This window comes from Macaca fascicularis, chromosome 7, assembly GCF_037993035.2.
Source record: "Macaca fascicularis isolate 582-1 chromosome 7, T2T-MFA8v1.1".
Lineage (NCBI taxonomy): Eukaryota > Metazoa > Chordata > Mammalia > Primates > Cercopithecidae > Macaca > Macaca fascicularis.
In genome coordinates, this window is record NC_088381.1 from 117,434,351 (window position 1) to 117,462,227 (window position 27,877).

Sequence of the window (27,877 nt, forward strand, 5' to 3'; positions counted from 1 at the left end):
TTTGTAGGGACATGGATGCAGCTGGAAACCATCATTCTCAGCAAACTATCGCAACAACAGAAAACCAAACACCACATGTTCTCACTCATAGGTGGGAATTGAACAATGAGAACACCTGGACACAGGAAGGTGAACATCACACACCAGGGCCTGTTGTGGGGTCGGGGGAGGGGGGAGGGATAGCATTAGGAGATATACCTAATGTAAATGACGAGTTAATGGGTGCAGCACACCAACATGGCACATGTATACATATGTAACAAACCTGCACGTTGTGCACATGTACCCTAGAACATAAAGTATAATATAAATAAATAATAAATCAGATCCTATGTATGTATATACATACCACACTGTAGAGGCTGGGTGAGGAGGAGCAGTGAAGAGGACAAAGAATGGTGTCAGTAGGACAAGGGAAGTTACATTTTGCTCTTTATATTTCTGTATTACTTGAAGTTTTACAACAAAAACACATTTATCTATTACTTTTGTAACTCTTTAAAATCATATAAACAAAAAAGACTAAAATTGTATGTTTTGTACACCATGACACTTTAGTATTAGCAGACCTAGACTCACTTCTATCACAAATTTTGAATATCAATTTCTTCATCTGTAAAAATAGGAAAAATTGGGTAGCCCAAATATAGGATAATTTTGAGAAACAAATGAGAATATCAAAGTTCTTTGAAAAACTGGAAAAGCCCTATATAGTAGTCCCTCCTTATTCAATATTTTGCTTTCCAAGATTTGTTATCCACGATTAACTACATGGCCCAAAAATGTTACATGGAAAATTCAAGAAATAAACAATTCATAAGTTTTCAATTGCATGTCATTTTAAGCAGCATGTTGAAATTTCTCACCATCCCACTCCATCCCAACAGGGACATGAACCAACCCTTGGTCCAGCATATTCACACTGCCTACACTACCTATTAGTCACTTAGTCACCTTCTGGGTTATGAGATCGAAAAAACGTAATATATATAGAGGGTTTGGTACTATCCTCAGTTCCAGCCATCAACTGGGGGTTCTTCAAATGTATCCCCTGAAAATAAGGGGGGCTACTGTATAAGCAGATGTAAGATATCATTATTGCTCCCTAAAATCCTTCCAGAACTCATTCATTCATTCAACAAATCTTTTCTTTCTTAGGAAGGGGCCGCTGTTCTACACACTAGGGTTCCAAAGATGAGTAATAAATTATCACCACTCTCAAGGAGTAACTGAGAATCAATAATCACAGATATTATAATGGAAAAATAATGAAAAGACCTATGCCTCTGCATGAAAATTTTGTAATAGAAACTATAGATAGAGAGAAAAAATGTGAGGCTCATACGATGGAGTGGGAAGGAGAGGAGGGCTAGTTAAGACATCTAGAGTCAGGCTTCCGAGCCACCTTCCTGGCACGTATGTCCCTTTTTGCTCCAACCTGGCTCATTCTCAGTCTGCGCAACATGTTCACTACCAAGACAGAGCACTTTTAAGGCTGACACCAAAAGGTCCCTGTGTTTGGGGAGCAAAGATGTTCAGTGTAATCCTGGAAAACAGGGCCCCCATCTGATTCAAGAGCAATAAAATACAGATCATTGAAACAGCAACAACGTAGTTGACATACTTACAAAGAAAGGAAGCACCAAAGTCCCTCTCAGGCTTGGGACTCAATGATTAGAATCCTGTCAAATCACTGGCGTCATAGATGAGATAGCAAAATAGGTCACCAAAGTTCCGTCCAGAGGACCATTGGTCATCCTCCCCTGAAGCCCCATTTTACAGGTGAGGACATCAAGGCTTCCCCCTAGTCCTCTGGACTTCCAGACCCCTCATCTTCCCCTAAGCAAGTACATCGTTGTCCATCAATCAGAGGCTCAATGATCCTTTATAGATATCAGTAAAGTTTCCAAATCTGGTTTCTTGGAACCGTCAGTACAGTGAATAAAATTGTGAGACACTACATCACGTTGTTTATTGCTTTTTGCACAGTTCAAACTGGCATCTGTTCAGCTCAGGGTTATTTAAGGCCTAATGTTCATGGTGCTGGAGTGTACAGTGAAATAAATGGGGCTTCAGCTAATTAAATGCTGGCACAAAGCTGAGGTGTTTGAAAAATCTCTAAATCCATCTAGTGGCCTGTCCCTGAGCCAAGAGCTGCTGCTGTTATATGACACAATAAAAGAGATGCTGTGTAAATTTCAAATATTTTATTGAACATAAATAATTAGAATATCTAACCATTTGCTAAGGCAGAAATATCTAGCAGCTAATGTGCCGAACGCATTGCAGATGTTCACAAACTACAGAAATGTCAATTTGCTTTTAAGTTCCTTTTAACCAATTTTTTACTCTAAAGAAGTAAACATTTATAACTGTGAATAAATCGTTTGTGGTTTGGGCAAAATGTTTAGGAATATTCAATAAAGCATCCATATAAATATTAAGTTATGGAGATAATTTGATTTAAATAGATGGTACTTTCAATAAATAAACATTGTTCAACATGAATAAACATTTTAAACAACCAGCAAGCATCAAAACCCAGCTGATGTTTCAGGCAAATCTTTGGAGAACATTTTATTTAGCAGTTCTTCTTATATATGCTACACAATGTCAAGGATTTCTTCATAGTCTTTATTATCAGGACTATTTGCATGAAAGCAGTACCTTTTCTTAAGAGAATTCATCTTCTTTCAGCATCACATTTTATTACCATCTTTTCTTCTTCGCAGAGTTACCATGCAGGGTTGTGGAGTCCAAGGTTGAGAACAACAGCAGGAACCAGCCAGCCTAGGTTTAAATTGTCTCTGTCATTTAAAACTGTGATCTTGGGCCGGGCGCGGGGGCTCACGCCTGTAATCCCAGCACTTTGGGAGGCCGAGGCGGGTGGATCACGAGGTCAGGAAATCGAGACCATCCTGGCTAACATGGTGAAACCCCGTCTCTGCGAAAAATACAAAAAATTAGCTGGGTGTGGTGGCGGGCGCCTGCGGTCCCAGCGACTCGGGAGGCTGAGGCAGGAGAAGGCCGTGAACCCGGGAGGCGGAGCTTGCAGTGAACCGAGATCCTACCACTGCACTCCAGCCTGGGCGACAGAGCGAGACTCCAAAAAAACTGATCTTGGGTGGGGCGCGGTAGCTCACACCTGCAATCCCAGCACTTTGGGAGGCTGAGGTGGGCGGATCACCTGAGTTCAGGCGTTCAAGACCAGCCTGGCCAACATAGTTAAACTCCATCTCTACTAAAAATACAAAAATTAGGTGGGCATAGTGGCGCCTGCCTGTGGTCCCAGCTACTCAGGAGGCTGAGGCAGGAGAATTGCTTGAACCCGGGAGGCGGAGGCTGCAGAGAGCCAGGTTCACCCCAATGGGCAGCAGAGTGAGGCCCTGTCTTTAAAAAAAAAAAAAAAAAAAAAAAAAAACTCTTCAACCTTGGGCAGTTTAACCTTGTTTAGCTTCAATATCATCATTTGTGAAATGGAAATCATAATACTCACGTCATAGGAATAAGTATTAGATAAGATCATGTGAGTCAAGTACCCAGAAAACACTCTACAAACTTACCTGTTACCATTTTATATTACTTTACATAAATTGAACTTTCCATATGAATCATTTAAAACAGACTTTGGAGCGAATTAACGACATTTACAGTGACCTGGATGAGATTGGAGACTATAATTCTAAGTGAAGTAACTCAGGAATGGAAAACTAAACATGGTATGTTCTCACTAATACGTGGGGTAAACTATGAGGATGCAAAGGCATAACAACAATACAATGGAATTTAGGGATTTGGGGGAAGGGTGGGAGGGACGAGGGATAAAAGACTACAAAGAGGGTGCAGTGTGTACTGCTCGGGTGATGGGTGCACCAAAATCTCACAAATCACCACTAAAGAACTTATTCATGTAACCAAACACCATCTATACCCCAATAACCTATGGAAAAATAAATAGATAAATAAAAACTATATATCTGATTTTTTTTTTTTTTTAATGACAGGGCAAGAGTCAAGGGGCAAACTAATCCCCTGCCAGGCTGTTTGATAGAAAAAGGAATGGTTATCTTGGTTCTAAAGCTTCAACCATACTGGATCCTTGTGTTTCACATACCTTAAGGTTAGTGCCAGCTTTCCAACTTTCCAAAAGAATAATTACATCGGGAAAGAAACGGGGTCAGCAGGTCTTGCAGTGCTTTTAAACAGGAAGTCTCAGAGCTCATGCAGGGAAGCAGCTCATAGCACAACTTCTTTCCTACTCATCAACCCAAAGAACCGCTCAATCCCAGGAAGAAGATAGAGGAGCATGTCTCACCAAACACAATTGACCCTAACTCTAAATCATCTACAGTCAAAAAAATTGATTCTGCATCTGGTTGACACTGCCTGTAAAAAATGTGTTTTAAAATGATTCTGCCTATACAATGAAAAATAATAATAATAACATAAAACAGACTTTGGACATCCATTGTTTTAGCTTGTAACTACTTTTTTATACTGTTAATGACAATAGAGATTGGTACAACATTCTTGGACAGCGATTTGGTAATAGCTATCAAAATTTGAAATGCACATTTCCTTTGATCCAGCAACTACACTCCTGGGAATTCACCTATCACTAGCTAGGTGACAATATGTTATTAGATCAATGTCCCAGAATGTTCACTGCTACATTTCTGTAATAGTAAAATAAGGTGACAAATGCCCATCAACAAATGATTAATTACCATGAACCCCCACTTACAGGACTTGTCACAGTGGGATTTTACCTTTGTATGTTTGGTTATGGGATGATTACTCTTTATTCCCTGTGCAAAGAGAACACTTGTTCCCTCTTCTGAACTTTCCTTTTGTATGGAGAGAACCCTGGCAGTGATACACTGCTGAGCTCTCTCTGCCCCTTGAGGCACTCAACCCAGGGGAGATAGAGGGACTTGTGTGATTGGCGAATTTCAGAAGAATAACTGGACATGCTCTGCTCAGCAACTCCCTTTTACTTCTTTAGAGAGAGAAGTCCACAGGGAACAGGAGCTCTCTTCTCTCCAGGATATTCACCAGGCAGTCCCCACAGTGGGGAAATCTGCTGTAGTCAGCCCTGCTGGTGACTAGGTGGGTACAGCTGCCCAACTCCGGACATCAGAGTTAGGAAGTCCATGTGATTTGCATACTATCCTATATTTCCAACATAGCCTTTAGCAATAACAGAGGTAAATGATGTAATCTCTCAAACTTTTCTTTTATATTTCAATTTGATCAGAACTTGGGCAAGGAAAAGTGATGCATTTTGAAGGTCCTCATGAAGGTTACTGTATGCCCCACAAATGTAAACTCTCTGGAGATGAGAATTATATCTGTCTTGCTCATCAGTATATCCCTAAAACAGAACCTAGACCCAAAAAATAAATGAATGAATGAATGACACAAATGGTGCTATTTTTAAAGTATGTGATACGTCTGTGTGTGATTATATAAATGAAGTTTCCTTAAGAGGGAGAGACTAGGAAAGGCAGCACCTTTTCAGTGTATGTCTACTGGCACTGTTTAGATTTTCTAACCGCGTTTATGCGGCAGTTATTTCATTAACAAAGTAGAAATGGAAATTGTCCACAAAAGGTTATTGCAAAGCATACTTATGAGCCCTTTTGTTTTCTCCTTTATATCTTTCTTTAATAAATAAACATTTTAAGAGAAAACTCCATTAGAAAAAAAGGAAAGAAGGAAGAAAAGGAGAGAGGAAAGGAAGGCAGGAAGGAGGGAGGGAGGCAGGGAGGAAGGAAGGAAGGAAAGGGGGGCGGAAGGAGGGAGAAAGGAAAGGAGGGAGGAAAGAAAGGGAGGAAAGGAGGGAGGGAGGGAGGGGAGGAAAGGAGGGAGGGAGGGAGGGGAGGAAAGGAAGGAAGTAGAGAAAGAAAAGAGGGAGGGAAACATGGAAAGAAGAAAAAAATTCCTTAACAAGACCTTTTGTAGAATGAGTGATCACTCCTCTACATGTCAGGGTTCTTGGTTGAAAAAAAACTAGAAACTAACTAGCTACGTTAAACAGAAAAGAAATGCATCTGAAGGCATCAAATGGCTAACAAAGTTGATGGGAAGGCTGGGGAATGAGCTTAAAAATGATCAGGGTCCAAGGCAGCCCAGAGCACCACCATGATGCCACAGAAACTTATGGTGATGACCACGCCACCTAGGACATGCACAGACAGTGGCCACACTGATGCTCTCATTGAGCCATTGAGTCCTCAACTCTGCTGCCACAGTGAGTCTGCTCTGGTCCTCTTGTATCTTTACCTCACAACCTCAAGGTTCAAAGTTCAGAGTAGAAGCAACCATTTAGCCAAGGTGAGGTTATCTGCCCAAGTAGAGGGTTGGCCTTTGGTAGGATGAGGGAAGGATACCTCACCCCCTCATTCTCTCTGGCAAGAGGGTGGATAGTTTGGATACAGATGCTGGGAGGGAGGTGGGTTTGGAGAAGGGAGATGAAGAAATCTGATTGCTTGCTTCTGTTTTCTCAATGCATTATGACAAAGGACTATCATTTCCTTTGAAGTAAGAAGTGAGAAAGCACTGTTAGAGATTTGAAAAAAGAAAAGGTATGAAATCGCACTTTTGGAGGGGGGTGGTCCAGTTATTTACTGCTACATAATAAATGACCCCAAAATGGTGGCTTACAAGAATATAATAATTTATTTTACTTATGATTCTGGAAGTCAAATATGCCCTTTTGCTAGGCAGTTCTCACTTAGGGGCCCTCATAAGTTTGCAGTCAGATGGTGGGTGGTACTGGGGTCATCGTGAAGGCCTATTCACATGTAAGGCTAGCTCCTGGGCTGGGGAGGCAACAGCTGGGGCTCCTCAAAGATGTCTCTCTCTCTCTTTATATATATTTTTAAATATTTATTCATATATATACATACACATACATATAGAATTTGTTTATATGTGTGTGTGTGTGTGTGTGTGTGTGTGTGTGTGTTCACATGGCAGCTTCAGGTGTCCAATGTCCTAAGATAAATAAATGGAATCTTCATGGCTTTTTCTAACCTAGCCTCAGAAGTTACCTGATGTCCTTTCAGCTGTGTTCAAGTCATGAAAGCAGTCATGAAGAGCTGCCCATATTCCAGAAAATGGGACATAGACTCTATCTCTTAACGAAAGAAATGCCCAAGAATTTGCCAAGATATTTTGAAATCACTACAAGTGGAAAGAAAAACAAAAATATTAAAGAAGTATAATAAAACCATTGGGCCATACTGAGTGCTCATTGGAGATAGGTACTCATGAATTACAGAGAGACCCTTTGGCAGGGCTATGTTTTTATCAATCGACTTTTGGCTGCTTGGGTACCGATCCAGGAAGGAGGATGGTTGGGTGTAACATGGGCTTTGCCAACAGCTCCTATCATCTCTATGAAGATGAAAGCACTAGGAGAGCAGGGACCTTGTCTGTCGCACTTTTGGCAGGATCTCAGAGATTAGAGTTGGGCTTTGTACAAAGGGGTCCCTCAATATATCTGTGTGATGGTTGAACCTGACCCTTTTTTGCAGCTTTTGTTTAAGCTGTTCTTTCCAATCAGGATGCCTCCCCACCGCCCCCATCACCAATTCACTATATGACTTTGCACAGATCACTTAACTGCTTGGGGCTTCTTTTTTGCACCTATAAAATGAAGATTATATGATATTTAAGGTCCCTTTCAGGTATAAAAATCATATCTTCCTATCTTATCCCATTCATCTGATGACTTCCAACAATGATGCCAAAACACATCAGCTCAGATGAAGGCACTAGCTCAGGTGCCCTCGCGTTTTTGCCTTACAACTGATCCACTTAAGACACAGCCTCTGAAAACACATTGAATCTAAAAGCGAAGCCTCCTACATTCAATAAATCCTTGTTGGATTTCAGTAAGAGACTGCAGAGAAAGAAGGATTGATGCTGGATCTGTAAAGTGCCTTAGAGAAAAGACAGATCTGGCCCATTCTTTGCCCTCTTGGGTGTTCACATCCTTTCTTAGCTATCACCCAACCCAGTCAGATAAATATATCTCTTTTTGTCTTCCCACATATGTCAATCCCTTTCTTTCCTGAATCATTTTTGTTGCTTTACTCTCAACCTTCCCCATTCTGTCTTTGCCTTTTCAATGCTTAACGTCAGGACCATCCACAGGGTAGAAGACAGTGGGGTATGCAGAGGAAATAGAGGGGTGGAGGCAATAGACAAATAACACTTAGTAAGACAGCAATATTCACTGAGCATTGTCTGTGCCCTGAAGGCTACAGTACCTCCAGGAGTCAGATTCGCAAAGCTGTCAACTACCTATATGGTGAATTTGAGGGCCTGAAGTAGGGTCTCCTGCTAAAAAATGGCTAGCCTAGATTCAAATGCCACCTCCATCACTAACTAAATATGTACATGACCTTGAATAAGTTAGTCCTTAATCATTCCATTCTTCAGTTTCCTCCTCTAAAAAAATGAAGATGATAGTACATCTGACTTCACAGAACTGTTGTGAAAACTGAATAAAACAATACACATTAAGTGCTTAGAACAGTACCTAGCACATAGTAAGTGCTCAATAAATGTGAGATATTATCTATTATCTTTCATGATGTCTGAAATTCTACCTATTAAAGACTTAACCCTTGTAAGTGAGGGAAAGAATCTATCCTTGATGTTAGTCAAGGATATTCTATTAAATATATTCTATTATATTATATTCATGTTCTCAAGTTAAGACACCAGTTATGCTCCTGCCTTACTCCGTTATAAATGAGATTCCAACCTTGGGCCCCTGTAACTGTCCCTGCTTTTATAATCTGCCCAATGTCCAATTCCTCTACCATAGGCTGTATGCCTTTAGTCTCCATCTGGTTACTAAAATCCAGCTTCTGAAATTCAGACCCATGGATGGAGTTCTGCCAGGTATGCAGTAGCCATACAAGAAATACTCATTGACTGACTGCCCAGCTACCTTCTACTGGTCTCCTTGATCCTGACCTAGAATGGTGCCCCATATACACACTGCTCTGTGCTCTCTCACCTGCACTCGGCGGCTGCTTCCTTACTGCCCACATCTGAGCCCTCCTGCCACCCTCTGTGAGCAGACAGGTCCAAAACATCAGCCAAACCACCACCCTGTTTCCGTCTTTTTGGCTGATTAAACTAGATCATTAAATGTTTGGGAGCTCTTCTGTTAAACACATATTCCATAAATCTCCTGCTCTAAAACTTCATTTATCCAGGTTCAGACAACAAGGATCCACTAGGCACATTTAGCAACGTGTACCAGCTTCCTCCCTCTTCTACATTGTCCTCTGCAGCTCTCCATGGGTGTTCCAGTGAGAGCCCCCCACTTGTCGCCACTGCCCAGGATCTCTGCCAAGTGCAGGAAGAGTCAAAACCATGACAGAGGAGATAAGGCTACCAGATCAAAGGGTTCAGGACAAGAGAGGAGTGTAAATTAAGGCTGGAAAAATAGGATGCAACAAGATCAAGGAAGCAGACAAGTCTGAACAGGAGATTGGCATAAGAGTGATGTTTCAGGAGGGGTTCTGGCCCAGGTACACCATGTTGGGATGAGAAGGGTTTGGAGGTGAGAAGACCAGTGAAGGGAGCACAGACCCCTCTGAAACTCAGAAGAAAGGTAAACCTTTGGTCCAGGGGGAAAAAATAACACCAAAAATTTTGCATAATATTTCAGGGAGTTGACAGATCTTTAGAGCCCATTCCTAGGACTTTCTGGGGCATCCCTGAACTTTAGGTTAAAAATCCCTGGGCAGAATCTTACAACCAATCAGCACCTGGCATAGGGTGGTCACCCAAATGGTAGTTGTTATGCACTGAATGCTTGTGTCCTTCCAAAATTTATTTGTTAAAGCCTACTATGGTTTGAATGTGTCTTTCCAAAATTCCCTTTGCAACTTAATCCCCAATGAGATAATATTAACAGCCGGAATCTTTAAGAAGTGATTTGGTCATGAGGGCTCCACCCTCATAAATGAGATTAGTGTCCTTATAAAAGGGCTCAAGAGAACTAGCTAGTCCCTTTTGTCTTTCTGCCATATGAGGACACAGTGGGGATGCAGTGCTTCTCTTGGAAGCAGAGAGCGAGCCTTCCCCAGACACTGAATATCCTGGCACCATGATCTTGGACTTCCCAGCCTCCAGAACTATGAGAAATAAATTTCTCTAAAAAGAAAAAGAGGGAGAGAGAGAGAAGGTCTCGCTATGTGGCCCAGGCTGGTCTTGAACTCCTAGGCTCAAGCAATCCTCCCACTACAGCTTCCCAAAGTGCTGGAATTACAGGCATGGGTCACCATGCCCAGCCACAAGAAATAAATACCTATTATTTATAAATTGCCCAGTCTAAGGTATTTTAAAAAAAAACCAGACTGAACTAAGACAAAGCCCTAACCCATAATGTGATGCTATTAGGACATAGGCCCTTAGAAGGTAATTAGTTTTAAATGAGGTCATAAGGGTGGGCTCCCATTATGGGATTAGTGCCCTTGTAAGAAGAGGAAGAGACACCAGAGCTCTTCCTGCTCTCCACCATGTGAGGATACAGCAAGAACATAGCCATCTACAAGCCGGGAAGAGGATCCTCACCAAAAAGTGAATATGCTGGCACCTTGATCTTAAACTGCTGAGCCTCTGGAAGTGTATGAAATAAATGTCTATTGTTTAAACCACCCCATCTATGGTCATTTAGGATAGCAACCTGAGCTAAAGCAGTAGTGTTTAATCCCACAAAAAAAAAAATATCTACTTAGTCTCTGGTGAAAGAAAACAGAACTTGATAAGCATGGTAGTAAATGGTACTAATGGAATGGAAGATAGGAAGTAAACTCTAGGCCATTCAAGAAGGAAGGGGCCGGATGCAGTGGCTCACACCTGTAATCCCAGCACTTTGGGAGGCCGAGGTGGGTGGATCACCTGAGGTCGGGGGTTTGAGAACAGCCTGACCAACATGGAGATCCCTGTCTCTACTAAAACTACAAAATTAGCCGGGCATGGTGGCACATGCCTGTAATCCTAGTTACTCAGGAGGCTGAGGCAGGAGAATTGCTTGAACCCAGAAGGTAGAGGTTGCAGTGAGCCAAGATCATGCCATTGCACTCCAGCCTGGGAACAAGAGTGAAACTCTGTCTTTAAAAAAAAAAATACAAAACAAAAAAAAAAACAGAAGGAGAGCAAAAACCAAGACTTTGAATTTTTTTAATTTGGGGATTTGGGAAATGAAAAAAATGGAAGTTTGAATATTTCTAAATAACCAGATAGATGGTGATGTATCCAAATGAGAGAGGATGCCTGTGTTTTGTTGATTTGGATTTTTTGAATTGCTTATGGAGAGGGATGTAAAGTTTGACTCACTCATCCAACAAGCTTTAATTAACTGCCTAGAATGTGCTTGGCCCTGGAAACATCAAGAAGAAAACAAGCAAATCCTTGCCCCCACAGAGCTTATATTGCTGTGGGAAAACACACAGGCAAAGAGCAATGACAATGAAGGGGTTGCTGAAGGGCAGGAGAGGTTTGTACAAAGCGTGAGGAGCAGGCTGGAAGGCACAATCTGCCTGGGAAAACCATGGTGGAAATTGAGCTTGAGCTGAAACTGAAAATAAGCTTAGAGCTTTGCCTAATGGAATGAAGAAGGTTGGTATTACAGAGCCCTAAATTTGGGCAGGAGGAACTACATGTTACACTTTTTCCCCCAGGCCCAGTAGCCCACCTTTACGTTCTTGGTCAAGTGCTGCGTATGGGAAATGGGAAGAAAGGATCCAAGAGAATGTAGAAAAATCACACTGGCAACTGAGGAGAGGATGAGAAGCAGGAAAAGATTTGAGACACTAGGGAAAAAAAGCAAAACAATGAGGTTGTATTCATGAACCTAAACTCCAAGCTGTTTCCCCCAGTGACAAGATAGAGGAAAAAGACAAAATGTGAAAATCTGGACTGGCACAGTCAGATAGACTCCAGTTGGGTTACCTCTGGGGAAATAGTAAAATCACCCTGCAGGGAGCTCAAGGAGCCTGAGTCTTTGAATTGCGTTTTAACAGCAACATAGCCAGATTTTTTTCCTCTGGTCTGCAATTGTATTGGCCTCCATGATTTCTGAATAAGTCATGCAAGGGATTTTTCCTGAAGTGGGAAGCTTTCCATGGCAGTTTCTTGAGAGCCTTGAACATGATGCTTTGGCAGGTATGTGGCTGCCCAGCAGGGAATCCTGGAGCTTTGAGCAGCTCTGGCAGTTGCAAGGAGGCAGGTCACACAGCTTCAGAAATCTTCTGAAAGAAAAAGCAGGAGAGTCTAAATTTAAAGAGGAGAAGCAACGGCTATGGAAAAGAGAAGAAAAGTACCAAAGATTTTTAGAAAACAGAATAGAAAAGATTAATTAACTTCAAGCTCAGAAAGAAGCAAAGTAAAAGGAAGAATTTAGGCCGGATACGGTGGTGTGTGCCTATAGTCGCAGATACTCAGGAGACTGAGGCAAGAGGATGGCTTGAGCCCAGGAATTCAAGGCGGCCATGAGCTACAATCACACCACTGCACTCCAGCCTGGGCAACAGAACAAGACTCTACCTCTAAGAAGAAAAAAAAAATGGAGGAATTTAGAATAATGCCCAAATTTCCTATCCAGGGAGCTTGGGTTTTGATAGTGTACTTCACAGAAATAAGGACTGGTGGGAATTCCCGGAAGTTTGAGTGGGGATGGAGATCACCAGAAGGAGAGATAATGAGCTAGTTAAGTTTTAAAAGTGTTGTTTTCATGTACCTTTGGAATATGCCACCAAAAAATACATTAAATAGGCCAGACGTGGTGGCTCATGCCTATAATCCCAGCACTTTGGGAGGCCGAAGGGGCCGGATCACTTGAAGTCAGAGTTCGAGACCAGCCTGAGCAACATAGTGAAACCCTGTCTCCACTAAAAATACAAAAATTAACTGGGCATGGTGGCATGTGCCTGTAATCCCAGCTACTCAGGAGGCTGAGGCAGGAGAATCACTTGAACCTGGGAAATGGAGGTTGCAGTGAGCTGAGATTGCACCACTGCACTCCAGCCTCGGCGACAGAGCTGACTCTGTCTCACAAAAAAATAAATAAATAAAATACATTAAATACACTAGATTAGAGTTCCAGAGACAGTAGACTAAACACAGTGACTTTGGAAGTAACTCATGTAAGTGAGTGAAGTCATGAGCAGAGATGAGACTACCCAAGAAGAAGGTAGAAAATAAGAATACAAGAAGGTTGAGAGGAAAGAGGTTGAGGAAGATTTCCCTAAGGGAAACTAATATTTAAAGACTAAACAAAGGAGATTGAGAAGGACTGAGACAACTAGATTAAACAGGAGAATAGTGCCAAGAAAATGTAGAAAAGAATTTCAAGAAAGGAGTGATCAAAAAGGTCAAATGCCCCAGAAAGTTTAAATAAAATGTCACCTGAAACGTGTCTATTGAATTTAACAACTGGAAAGTCATTGATAACCTTTCCAAGATGGGGAAGAAAATAGATTTCTGATGACTGAAGAGCAAACAAAGGTGAGGCAGTGTAGACAGCTGTGTGATGAGATTTGACTGTGAAGGGAAGAGAGCTGGAAGTGAGCAGGGGAATATCTACAAGAGGCATTGGGCCACCAGCAGATGTGTGTTTGTTGCCATTGTTTTCTATGGGGTAGATTTGAAAGTGTTTATATTTGGCAAGGAAGAAGCCATTGAACAGGAAGAGGATAAAAATACAGAAAATAGAAGGGAAATTCGATAGAGTGAGGTCATGGAAGAGACTGGAGGGTAGTACTTCAGCTCACAGATGAGCCGTGGGAAGGAGAGACTCATCCTGAAAGCATGGCAGCAGGAGGTGAAGGCTGATGCTGATGAGACAAATGTAGACATGGAGCAATTACTGTCTGTCTTTTCAGTAGGTAGGAAAATGGTAGGTAAGATTGTCCACAGAAAGTGAGGTAGCTAGAGGGGAGCTGGAAGTCTGGAAAGACTTGGAGAGGTGGAAGAAAATGTTAAAGGGTTGCCAGAGTTGTACATTGCCTTGACACCGGATGCTATAAACCTTCATCTACACCAGTATATGTGTATGTTGTGTGACTGCCTCCAGCATTTCTCAGACTGTCAGGTTTTGGAGATGGAGCTCCCTAGATGTTAAGAAGATGTGAATTGGAAGTTGCAGGACAGGTCTAACAGACAGACAAGGGAACAAAGGAATTAAGGATACCAGCAAGGAAGATTGAAGGATTGATGTGCCATGAAATTTCATCTGGAATGATAAAGAAATGAAACCAGGAAGGAGCTGACAAAATTGAAAGAAACATGAGGGATCAGGAAACTGCAGAGTACAGAGGGCAAAAACAAGCAGATCTTTAAAACCATCTTAAAGGACGTGTTAAGAGGTAGATCTTATGTTTTCTAATTTGGGGTACTACCAAAATGTTTTATTGTGATTATTCTATCTTGGGAAATGAGGGAATGAGAGCAAAGACCTAGTATGTTTATGAACTGCAAATACTATTTTTAAAAAGTAAAAGTCAAAAGATAACTTCAAAAAATAACCTAACAATGCATCTTAAAGAACTAGAAAAGCAGCCAGGCATGGTGGCTCATGCCTGTAATCCCAGCATTTTGGGAGGCCAAGGCGGGTGGATCAGAAGGTCAAGAGATCAAGACCATCCTGGCCAGTATAGGGAAACCCTGTCTCTACTAAAAATACAAAAATTAGCCGGGCGTAGTGGCACTCACCTGTAGTCCCAGTTACTCGAGAGGCTGAGGCATTAGAATCACTTGAATCTGGGAGGCAGAGGTTGCAGTGAGCTGAGATCACGCCACTGCACTCCAGCCTGGTGACAGAGCAAGATTCCATCTAAAAAAAAAAAAAAAAAGAAAAAAAAAGAAAGAAAGAACTAGAAAGGCAAGAACAAACTGAACCCAAAATTAGAAGAAAAGAAATAATAAAGATCAGTGTAGAAATAAATGACTTTGAAATGAAGAAAACAACACTAAAGATCAATGAAACAAAAAGTTGGTTTTTTGAAAAGATAAACAAAGTTGACAAACCTTTAGCCAGACTAATAAAGAAAACAAGAAAGCAAACTCAAATAAATAAAATCAGAGATGAAAAAGGAGACATTACAAATGATGCACAGAAATTCAAAAGATTATTAGTGGCAAATATAAGCGACTATGTGCCAATAAATTGGAAAATCTAGAGGAAATGGTTAAATTTCCATACACATACAACATACCAAGATTGAACCATGAAGAAATCCAAAACCTGAATAGACCAACAACAAGTAAGAAGATCGAAGCCATAATAAAAAGTCTCCCAGTAAACAAAAGCCTGGGACCTGACTTCACTGCTGAATTCTATCAAACATTTAAAGAAAAACTAATACCAATCCTACTCAAACTATTCTAAATAATAGAGGAGGTGGGAATCCTTCCAAACTCATTCTATGAGGCCAATATTACCCTGATACAAGACAAAGATACATCAAAGAAGGAAAAGTGCAGGTCATTATCTCTAATGAATATTGATGCAAAAATCCTCAACAAAATACTTGCAAACCAAATTTAACAATACATTAAAATGATCGCTCATCTCATATCCCCTGAAGGGACATGGATGGAGTTGGAGACCATTATCCTTAGCAAACTAACACAGGAACAGAAACCAAATGCCATATGTTCTCAATTGTAAGTGGGAACTAAATGGTGATAACACATGAACACATAGAGGGGAACAACACACACTGGGGCCTATTGGAGTGTGGAGGATAGGAGAAGGGAGAAGATCAGGAAAAATAATTAATGGGTGCTAGACCTAATACCTGGGTAATGAAATAATCTGTACAACAAACCCCCATGATGCAAGTTTACCTACGTAACAAACCTGCACGTTTATCCCTGAACTTAAAATAAAAGTTAAAAAAAAAAGGATCCCTCATCATGACCAAGTGGGATTTATTGCAGGAATGCAAGATGGTTCAACATATGCAAATCAATCAATATCATATATCATATCAACAGAATGAAGGATAAAAACATTTAATCATTTCAACTGATGCTGAAAAAGCATTTGATAAAATTCAACATCCCTTCATGATAAAAAAAAAAACCTTCCAAAAAGTATATATAGAAGGAACATACCTCCACATAATAAAAGCCACATATGACAGACCCACAGCTACTATCATATTGAATGAGGAAAAACTGAAAGCCTTTCCTGTAAGATCTGAAACACAACAAGGCTGTCTACTTTCACCAGTTATTCAACATAGTACTAGAACTCATAGCTAGAGCAATCAGACAAGAGAAGAAAAGAAATAAAGGGCATCCAAATTGGAAAGGAAAAGGTCAAATTATCCTTATTTCCAAATTATTTAATTTTTTTGTTGTTGCTGTTCAGATGGAGTTTCACTCTTGTTGCCCAGGCTGGAGTGCAATGGCGCAATCTCAGCTCACCACAACCTCTGCCTCCCAGGTTCAAGTGTTTCTCCTGCCTCAGCCTCCCGAGCAGCTGGGATTACAGATATGTGCCACCACGCCCAGCTAATTTTGCATTTTTAGTACAGATGGGGTTTCTCCATGTTGGTCAGCTGGTCTTGAACTCCCAACCCCAGGTGATCCACCCACTCAGCCTCCCACTCCCAGCCTATATAACTTTATATTTGGAAAAACCTAAAGATTTTACCAAAAAACTACTAGAAGTGATAAATTCAAATTCAGTAGAGTTGCAGAATACAAGATTAACAGATAAAACTCAGTAGCATTTCTATATGCCAACAATCAAAAATCTGAAAAATCAATCAAAAAATAACCTCATTTACAATAGCCACAAATAAAATTAAATACCTAGAAATTAACCAAAGAAGTGAAAGATCTCTACAATGAAAACCATCAAACACTGATGCAAGAAACTTTTTCACACACACACACAAAAAGATATTCCATGTTAATGGATTGGAAGAATTGATATTGTTAAAATGTCCATACTACTCAAAGCATTCTACAGTTTCAACGCAACCCCTATCAAAATACCAATGACATTCTTCACATAAATAGAAAAAACAATTCTAAAATTTATGTAGAACCACTAAAGACCCAGAAAAGCCAAAACTATCCTGAGCAAAAAGAAAAAAACCTGAGGAATCACATTACCTGACTTCAAATTATACTACAGAGCTATAGTAACCAAAACAGCATAGTACTGGCATAAAAACAGATATATAGATCATGGAACAGAATAGACAACCCAGAAACAAACCCACACACCTACAGTGAACTCATTTTTGACAAAGGTGCCAAGAACATACATTGGAGAAAATAGTCTCTTCAGTAAACGGTGCTGGGAAAACTGGATATCCATATGCAGAAGAATGAAACTTGATCTCTATCAAATCAAAATGGATTAAAGGCTTAAATCTAAGACCTCAAATTATGAAATTACTACAAGAAAACATTGGGGAAAATCTCGAGGACATTAGTCTGAGAAAAATTTCCTGAGTAATACCCCACAGGCACAGGCAACCAAAGCAAAAATGGACAAATGGGATCACATCGAGTTTAAATGCTTCTGCACAGTGAAGGGAACAATCAACAAAATGGAGAGACAACCCATGGAATGGAAGAAAATATTTGCAAACTACCCATCTGACAAGGGATTAATAATCAGAATATATAGGACCTCAAATAACTCAATAGGAAAAAAAATCTAATAACCTGATTTTTTAAATGGGCAAAAGATTTGAATAGACATTTCTCAAAAGAGGATATACAAATGGCAAGCAGGCATATGAAAAGGTGCTCAACATCACCAATCATCAGAGAAATGCAAGTCAAAACTACAATGAGATATCATCTCACTGCAGTTAAAATGGCTTGTATCCAAAACACAAGCAATAACTAACAAATGCTGAAGAGGATGTAAAGAAAAGGGAACCCTCATATGCTCTTGGTGGGAATGTAAGTTAGTACAACCATTATGGAGAACAGTATGGGGGTTTCTTGAAAAACTAAAAATAGAGCTACCATATGATCCAGCAATCCCACTGCTAGATAAACACCCAAAAGAAGGGAAATCAGTATATCAAAGAGACAGCTGCACTCGCGTGTTTGTTGCAGCACTGTCTACAATAGCCAAGATTTGGAAGTGACCTAAGTGTCCATCAATAGACGAATGGATAAAGAAAATGTGGTACTTATACACAATGGCGTACTATTCAGCCATAAAAAAGAATGAGATCTTGTTATCTGCAACAACATGGATGGAAGCAGAGGTCATTATGTTAAGCGAAATAAGCCAGGCACGTAAAGACAAATATCCCATGTTGTCTCTTATTTGCGGGATGTAAAATCAAAACAATTGAACACATGGAGATAGAGAGTAGAAGGATGATTATCAGAGGCTGGGAAGTGTAGTGGGGGGCAGAGGGGAGATGGAGATGCTTAATGGGTATAAAAAACGTAGAAAGAATAAATAATACCTAGTATTTGATAACACAACAGGGTGACTATACTCAAAATACTTTAATTACACATTTTAAAATAACTGAAAGAGTATAACTGGATTTTTTGTAACACAAAGGATACACGCTTGAAGGAATGAATACCCTGTCTTCCACGATGTGATTATTACACATTGCATGCCTGTATCAAAATCTCTCATGTATTTCATAAATATACACACCTACTGTGTACCCACAAAAATTAAATATTTTAAAAAACAAAAATAAAAGTAACTTTCTACTCATCTAAAACCGCTAACTGCAAAAGACAGGCCAGTTACTGGCATTATTATATAAAAAAGCTGGAAGCAGTGAAGCCAATGAGAAATAAGGTCCCACTTCTGATGAAAACGGATCAATGAGAAGTAAACTCATGCTTCTAACAATAATTGAAAGCAAAAATCTATACTAAGATTGGTCAAGGACATGCCTGTGAGTTGTAGATCTAGCTTTTTAAGGCATCAAGTTGAAATGTTACTTGATTGATAATTTCCTCAGTGACAGCCAAAGCCATGGTCCAAAAGGAGTGATCTTCATTGCCCAGCCATGAGAGCAATCTACTTGGAGACGCCATTCTCCTCCCTCCCTCCACCTCCTACCTGTTCCTCTTACTGGCTGAACCCAATAGGATGCCAGAAAATGGCCATGGATGCAGTACATTCCATACAACATAGGTGTAAATATGTTTTCAAATCGGAGGTTTGCTGATATAACTGGAAAATCCAAGAAAAAATCAGATATAGTACACGTCTCCAAGTGTTTTCAAATCAGGAAATAATCACATAAAAATGTAGATTCCTGGCTTCTCCTAAAAGTCGAAAGATCCCCAGGCACAATGGCTCATGCCTGTAATCCCAGCACTTTGGAAGGCTGAGGCTGGGGGTGGGGATCACTTGAGGTCAGGAGTTTGAGACAAGCCTGGTCAACATGGTGAAACCCCATCTCTACTAAAAATACAAAAATTAGATAAGCGTGGTGGCGGGCGCCTGTAGTCCCAGCTACTCAGGGGGCTGAGGCAGGATGATCACTTGAATTTCATATAATTGCCCACAGTATTCTTTATTCTTTATAAAGAGCCGAGATCACGCCACTGCACTCCAGCCTGGGCGATAGAGCTACACTCCGTCTCAAAACAAAACAAACAAAAAATTGTTTTAATCTGGCAACACCAGATCTATTTTCTGTAGGGCAGCACTCAACTGGAACTGAGTAACTGCAGCTGCTCTAGATAGCGAATGCCATCTCCAGCTTTCCCCAGGGAATACCACCTTCCCATGTGAGGCTGAGGGTGAGTTTTCACCCTTGAGTTGACAATCAGCGTCAGGCATGCAGGGTGTTTTCTTGTAAGAGAAAAGTCGTTTTCTGTATTTATGTCTCTACTAAGTGGGAAAACAAAAGATAGACCGAGAAGGCAGAATTATTCCTGAAAAATGGAAGAGAACATGTTTCTTATGAAAGGGAAGAGTATTCCTATGTTTTAATATGCACACAAAGTATTTCTTTATCAAATGAACATAAATGAAGAGATCGTCTGTCCACGGGAACAGAAAACCACATATGGCATGTTCTCACTTACAAGTGGGAGCTAAATGATGACCACACACAAACACAAAGAGGGGAACAGACACTGGGGCCTACCAGAGGGTGGAGGGTGGGAGGAGGGAGAGGATCAGAAAAAATAACTATTGGGTAACCAGGCTTAATACCTGGGTAACAAAATAATCTGTACAACAAACCCTCATGACACAAGCTTACCTATATAACAAACCTGCCCATGTACCCCTAAACCTAAAACAAAAGGTTTTTTTCTTTAAAAAAAAAAAAATAGGCTGGGCACAGTGACTCATGCCTGTAATCCCAGCACTTTAGAAGACTGAGGCAGGAGGATTGTTTGAGCCCAGGAGTTTGAGAACAGCCTGGGCAACAGAGCGAGATTCCATCTCCTAAAAAAAAGGGACCATTTGTCTTTTACCCATCCCTTCACTCAGTTACAGTATTTGCCTGGACTCTGCTGGCATTTCATCTTGAGATCTCAGACCAGAGCCATGCAGGTAGAAAACAGAAAAATCACCTAAATTTCATATAATTGCCCACAGTATTCTTTATTCTTTATTACTTATCGCTATACCCTGCCACTGGTGTTAAACCTCTGTATGTTTCTGAGCCCAGAAGCTACTTTCATCCTCTAAGTAACCTGGGGCATCTAGAGCTCAAAGGTTTTGAGGCATTGCCAGGTGGGGACATCCTTTAGACAGAAAAATGTTACTAAGGAAAAGGACACATAAATCAGAGATGATGGTTGAAGGCATGAGAGTCTATTAATTCACTTAAAGAATATGCAGAGGAGGCCAGGAGCGGTGGCTCATGCCTGTAATCCCAGCACTTTGGGAGGCCGAGGCGGGCGGATCACGTGAGGTCAGGAGTTCGAGACCAGCCTGGCCAACATGGTGAAATCTTGTCTCTGCTAAAAATACAAAAATTAGCCAGTGGTGATGCTGCATGCCTGTAGTCCCAGCTTCTAGGGAGGCTGCAGCAGGAGGATCGCTTGAAGCTGGGACGTGGAGGTTGCAGTGAGCCAAGATTACACCACTGTACTCCAGCCTGGGCAAGAGTGAGACCCTGTCAAAGAAGGAAAGGAAAGGAGAGGAGAGGAAAGGGGAAGAGAGGGGAGGGGAGAAGAAGAGGGGAGGGGAGAAGAAGAGTGCAAGAACAAAACCATAACAGGCACAAATAATTAAAAATTGAAGGCCAGTCATGGTGCTCACACCTGTAATACCAATACTTTGGGAGGCCAAGGCAGAAGGATTATTCAAGGCCAAGAGTTCAAGACCAGCCTAGGCAACATAGTGAGATGCTATCTCTACCAGATTTTTTTTTAATTAGCCAGACACAGTGGCTCACACATGTAGTCCCAGCTACTCAGAAGGCTGAGACAGGAGGCTTGCTTGAGCCCAGGAATTCAAGGAGTTCAAGATCAGCTATGATCACACCACTGCATTCCAGCCTGGGTGACAGAGTGAGACCTTATCTCTATAAAAATAATAATAAAAACAACAAATAAAATTGAAAGGAGACAATTCAAGCAGGAAGAATTTAATACAGGGAACTCATTACTTGGGTGATAGAAGAGCTGAGAAGCTAAACAGACAACGAGTTAATGCAGAGATTAGCAATACCTGGAAGTTTTGCTACTGCTGGGGCTGATAGGACACAAGACAGGGGGGTGATACCAAAGCCAGGAGCCAGGCCTGCCGGTGGAAATCAGAAAGGCAGACACTACCTACCTTGAGTTGGAACTACAGAAAAGGGGCTGTAGAACCTAGAATCACGAAGGAGACTGAGCCACTGCCAAAGAAACCACCTGACATCCTCTGCCAGTTCCTTTCATTGTCCACACTTACTCAGAAATGTAGGTTTGATACAGAAAAAACAGGACAAGAGTAGAGAATAAGTCTAGGAGCAAATGACAAATGACTACAAATCAGGTTTTGCGGGATTTTAAAGGAATTGGGGAATAAGAAACAGAAGCAGCAGATGTAGACCACACATTTCAGCAGTTTGCGCTGTTTCAGTATTTCCGTGCAAACTTCCATTGTTTGCATTCTTCCTGTATTCTTAAGATTTTCAAGAAACTAATTTCAAAAAGCCTACTTATTAAAAAGTTCAGTTTCAAATTATGCTGCCCCAGATGAAATAGCTTTTTCCCAAGTTTCTCCTTCCTCTTTTCTGCTGAAATTTATAACCTCTTCATTAACTTATAATTCCTTTCTTTCCCAGAATATTAATGAAGATAATAAATAATTGTATGATTCTCCCCAATAACATCCTGAATTCCCACCTGGTATAAGCTCTTCTAACTATTCTTCAATCAGGAATTAAATGCAGAATACTGGGCCAAGTGTGGCGGCTCACTCCTGTAATCCCAGCACTTTGGGAGGCCAAAGAGGCCAAAGAGGGTCACTTGAGCCCAGGAGTTTGAGACCAGCCTGGGCAACATAGTGAGACCCCATCTCTACAAAAAATACAAAAATTAGCAAAGCATGGTGTCATATGCCTGTAGCCCCAGCTACTCAGGAAGTTGAGGTAGGAGGATCGCTTGAGCCCAGGAGGTTGAGGCTGCAGTGAGCTGAGATTGCACCACTACACTCCAGCCTGGGCAACAGAGCGAAACCCTGTCTTGAAAAAATTAAATAAATAAATAAATAATTTTTTTAATACCAGAATGGTGTTCTTGTTATTACTTTGTAATTACAAAACAGGAAATTTATTCACTTAAGAGAAAACCAGCCAGTGATTTAAAGTAACATATGAATAAGAGCTAAAAACACTCCCCTACTGACCAGATAAGGTTTTCCATTAAATCATGTGAATCACCTGAATACAGAAACGCTATGGTTTTCAAGTTGTATGTTCCTAAATCAGGTGATTGTTATTTTATCTTATGTCATTTGGTCAGTGAAACAATCTCTAAGTGATTTATGAGAGAATGACACTACAGAGAGACAGAAGACCTGGACCTGGAATTCAAAAAAAAAAAAAGAAAAACTTAGATCTGATCTTCAGTTTCCTTATCTTAAAAATAGGAATAATCGGCCGGGCGCGGTGGCTCAAGCCTGTAATCCCAGCACTTTGGGAGGCCGAGACGGGCGGATCACAAGGTCAGGAGATCGAGACCATCCTGGCTAACATGGTGAAACCCCGTCTCTACTAAAAATACAAAAAACTAGCCAGGCGAGGTGGCGGGCGCCTGTAGTCCCAGCTACTCGGGAGGCTGAGGCAGGAGAATGGCGTAAACCCGGGAGGCGGAGCTTGCAGTGAGCTGAGATCCGGCCACTGCACTCCAGCCTGGGCGACAGAGCGAGACTCCGTCTCAAAAAAAAAAAAAAAATAGGAATAATCATTGGTACCCAACTACCTCATAGAGTTTTGGAAGATCAAATAAGAGAAGTAGTTGGTTGTTCCTTATAAAATGCAATATAAAAATATAACTTGAGAGCCAGAATGTCTGGGATCCAAACTCAGTTCCGCCACTAACTTGCCATGTGGCCTCAAGCAAATTCTTCAACTTCTCTGTGCCTCAATTTCCTCGTTTGTAAAAATGGAAAAAGCAGGAAGGCCCTTACCATGATTTGTAACTAATAGGACAAGGGTGCAATAGCCCTGCTCCCTTCCTCAACAATGGGACATAGTGCAATTTACACTCAAGAGCTCCCAGTGGATCAGGCTGAGACCACACCTGAAATCCCACCTCTAAGTAGCACCTTCTTTCCTTATTCTATTTCCCTCTCTCCCTTACTAGGTTTTCCTAAAAGCATTCTCTTAATAAATCTCATGTATACAAAATGTTGTTGCAGGCTCTGCTCCTAGGCAACTCAAACTAAATCAGTACATGCTACTCTCATAGGGTTGTTCACAATACAAGTAGAATACTCAGAATACCGCCTGGAACATAGTGATTGCTCAATAAGTCTGAGCAGAAAATGGTCCAGAAAGAATGTGATATGATGATTAGTCCAGAAAGAATATGATATGATGATTGTGGTGATGATGTTACAAAACCCCTAGCTTATGGTATAGCATGTAAGGTTTGGAAGTCACTACTTTATTCTAACAAGTGAAATATGAACAAAAACTGAAAAACCAAAAACTCTTCCTAGATCTGTCAGAGAAATGAGGTCATGAAGCAAACTGCTGCCCATAAAATTGAAGAGACAGACAGACAGATACAGAGAATCGCAACTTATCAGAGCAGAAACTTCCACAGGAACCAGTTCTAGGGTAGGAAAAATGAACTGCTGGAGGCTCAGTGTGGACAAACTCCCAGGGTATCCAGTCATGGGGGGTCCCCACATTTTTGTGAGTTTAACCTCCAGAACCTCTACCAAATTCTCAGAGAGAAGACTGGAGAAAAATCCCTTCTGGCTTCCAGTCAGGAAAGGGGGAAAAGAATCATTTTGAAATGCACCAGAGCATTTTGTTTTTCTTATCAAGGCCTGCCCTCAAGAGAAACTATGGTTACTAGAGCCTAACCTATTGGGGTTTATTAGACCTAACAAACCCAAAGGAAGGGAAACGCCCAACTGCAGCACTCCCTAGCCATTCTGTCCAACCTCAGAAGGGAATAAACTGAGAAGCACTTGTGAAGTTCACAGTCCAAGGGCACAGGCTCACTAAAAGCCCTAATCATAGCAAATCATACACTACAGATTGCTTCCCCTCCTCCCACACCTTACCACCACATCACTTAAGGCCTATTTACGAGAGGTTTATTTTTATCCAGTGATATGGTTTGGGTCTGTGACCCCACCCAAATCTCATGTCAAATTGTAATCCCCAGTGTTGGAGGTGTGGCATGGTGGGAGGTGATTTGATCATGGGGGTGGATTTCCCCCTTGGTGCTTTCCATGTGATAGTGAGTAGGTTCCCAGGAGATCTAGTCATTTAAAAGTGTGTGGCACCTCCATCCTGACTCTCTCAAAGGCTGCAGAAATTTGCATAAGTAAAAAGGAGCCAAGTACTAATATCCAAGACAATGGGGAAAAGTCCTTGAAAGCATTTTAGAGACCTTCTAAGCAGACCCTCCTGGAGGCCTAAGAAGGATGGTTTCATGGGCTGAGCCCAGAGCCCCGCTGCCCTGTATTGCCTCAAGACACTGCTCCTTGCATCCCGGCTGCTCCAGCCATAGCTCAAAGGGGCTCAGGTACAACTTGGGCTGCTGCAGGCCCTTTAGAGGGTGCAAGCCATAAACCTTGGCAGTTTTGATGAAGTGTTAACCCTATGGGTTTGCAGAATGCAAGAGTTGAGGCTTAGGAGCCTCCGCCTAGATATTAGAGGATGTATGGAAAAGCCTGGATGTCCAGACAGAAGCCTGCTGCAAGGGTGGAGCCCTCATGGAAAAACCTCTTCTAGGGCAGTGCAGAGGGGAAATGTGGGGTTGGAGCCCCCACACAGAGTCCCCACTGGGGCGCTGCCTAACAGAGCTGTGAGAAGAGGGCCACCATCCTCCAAACCCCAGAATGGTAGATCCACTGGCAGCTTGCACCATGCACCTGGAAAAGCCACGGGCACTCAACACCAGCCCATGAAAGCAGCCACGGGGTGGAGCTGCCCACAGCCTTGGGAGCCCACCTCTCACACCATTGTGTCCTGGATGTGGAACGTGGAGTCAAAGGAGATTATTTTGAAGCTTTAAAGCTTAATGACTATCCTGCTGGGTTTCAGACTTGCATGGGACCTGTATCCCCGTTTTTTGGCTGATTTATCCCTTTTGGAACAGGAGTATTTACCCAATGCCTATGCCACCACTGTATCTTGGAAGTAACTAACATTTTTTTTTATTTTACAGGCTCATAGGCAGAAGGGACGAGCCTTGTCTCAGATGATACTTTGGACTTTGGACTTTCAAGTTAATGCTGGAATGAACTAAGACTTTGGAGGACTGTTGGGAAGTCATGATAGCATTTTGCAATGTGAGAAGGACATGAGATTTGGGAGTGCCCAGGGGTGGAATGATATGGTTTGGATCTGTGTCCCTGCCCAAATCTCATATCAAATTGTAATTCCCAGTGTTGGAGGTGGGGCCTGGTGGGAGGTGATTGGATGATGGGGGTGGGTTTCCCCTTTGGTACTGTTCTTATGATAGTGAGTGAGTTCTTGTGAGATCTGGTCATTTAAAAGTGTGTGGCATCTCCTCCCCCTCTCTCTTGCTCCTGCTCTGGCCATGTGGGATGCTTAACTCCCTCTTTGCCTTCCATCATGATTGGAAGTTTTCTGAGGCCTCCCCTGAGAAGCTGATGCTGCCATGCTTCCTGTACAGCCTGTAGAACTGTGAGCCAATTAATCCTCTTTTATTCATAAATTACCCAGTTTCAGGTATTTCTTTATAGGAATGTGAGAACAAACTAATACACCCAGTATATCATGTCAACTTTCAACAACAATAACAACAAAATGACAAGGCAAAATAAAAGACAAAAGTCAAGTTTGAAGAGACCGGAGCAAACATCAGAACCAGAGTCAGATATGGCAGAGATGTTGGAATTATCAGACTGGGAATTTAAAACAACTATGATTAATATGCTAAAGGCTGTAATGGGAAAATTAGACCACATGCAAGAACAAATGGGTAATGTAAACTGAGAAAGGAAATTCTGGGAAATAGCCAAAAATAAATGCTAAAGATCAAAGATACATTACAAAAATTAAGAATGCCTTAGACAAGCCTACTAGTAGACTGGACACAGCTGAGGAAAGAATTTCTGAGCTATAGTGTATGTCAGTAGAAACTTCTGAAACTAAAGAACAAGGAGAAAAAATATTTTAAAAAGAAAATCGAAATATCCAAAGAACTGTGGGACAACCACAAAACCCCTGACTTTCCAAAAATCTCAGATAGAGTCATAATATTTAAAAAGGACCTCAGTTTTCCTCCAGTTCAGGCTCCAGATAAATGAAAATTTTCCAACACTGAGTTAGGCCACCAGCTGCCATTAGTATGGTATTAGAGAAGAGGTGAGTTCCCAGATTGGATCTCAGTGGCATATCCCTGGGCAAAAGGGAGTAAAAAGGAAATAGAAGAAAATAGCATGGCTTCTCGACTCAAATTTTTATGAGGTCAAGAACCTTGTGAAATCCCTAAAGCCTAGCAAATGTCTAGCACATAGTTGTAAAACTGTAAATAATTGTTGGGCACAGCGCTCACCTCTGTAATCCCAGTGCTTTGGGGGGCTGAGGTGGGAGGATCACTTGAGACCAGGAGTTTGAGACTAGCCTGGGCAACATGGCGAGATCCTGTCTCTACAAAAGAAAAAAAAATTGTAATTAGTAGGGCAGCATAGTGTGTGCCTGTGCTTCTTGCTACTAGGGAGGCTGAGGTGGGGGAATTGCTTGAGCCAAGGAGGTTGATAGTGCAGCAAGCCATGATCATGCCACTGCACTCCAGCTAGGTGACAGAGCAAGACCCTGTCTTAAAAAAAAACAAAACTATATGTAATTGTTTAATGTGGTCATTTTAAACATATGTCCATAAATTCTTTGATACTCCTCTCCTTAAAAGGTAGAGTTTCATTTCCCTCTGAGTGTGGACTGAACTTACTGGGTCACGTATATTGATTAGAATATGGAAGAAGTGATAGAAATGTCGCTTCTAAGATTAGGTTATCCAACTGGGATTTCCACCTGCTGTTCTCACTCTCCCTCTTTCTCCTAGATCCCTCACTATGAGGGAAGCCGTGTCATAAGCAGTCCTATAAAAAGGCCCACATGGGAGTGAGCTAAAGCCTCCTGCCAACAGCCATGAGAGACCTGGGAGTGGATCCTGGAGCCCTTCAGATGATGGCAGTCCAATAGCTTAACTGCAACCTTGTGAG

General features: G+C 41.5%; 1 long non-coding RNA gene across 2 annotated transcripts; it reads right to left on the reverse strand.

The window, feature by feature from the left end:
- Positions 1 to 2,192: 2,192 nt before the first annotated feature.
- On the reverse strand, positions 2,193 to 27,815 carry LOC123574518 (uncharacterized). 2 transcript variants are annotated; one of them, XR_012415766.1, is made up of 4 exons: positions 27,211 to 27,810; positions 14,746 to 14,866; positions 11,986 to 12,284; positions 2,193 to 2,944 (listed from the first exon to the last, which is right to left on the reverse strand). It is a non-coding gene; the product is annotated as an uncharacterized lncRNA (long non-coding RNA). The 2 variants fall into 2 exon arrangements; XR_006699539.3 differs by lacking the exon at positions 2,193 to 2,944 and having other exon boundaries at positions 4,044 to 12,284; positions 27,211 to 27,815.
- Positions 27,816 to 27,877: the final 62 nt, after the last annotated feature.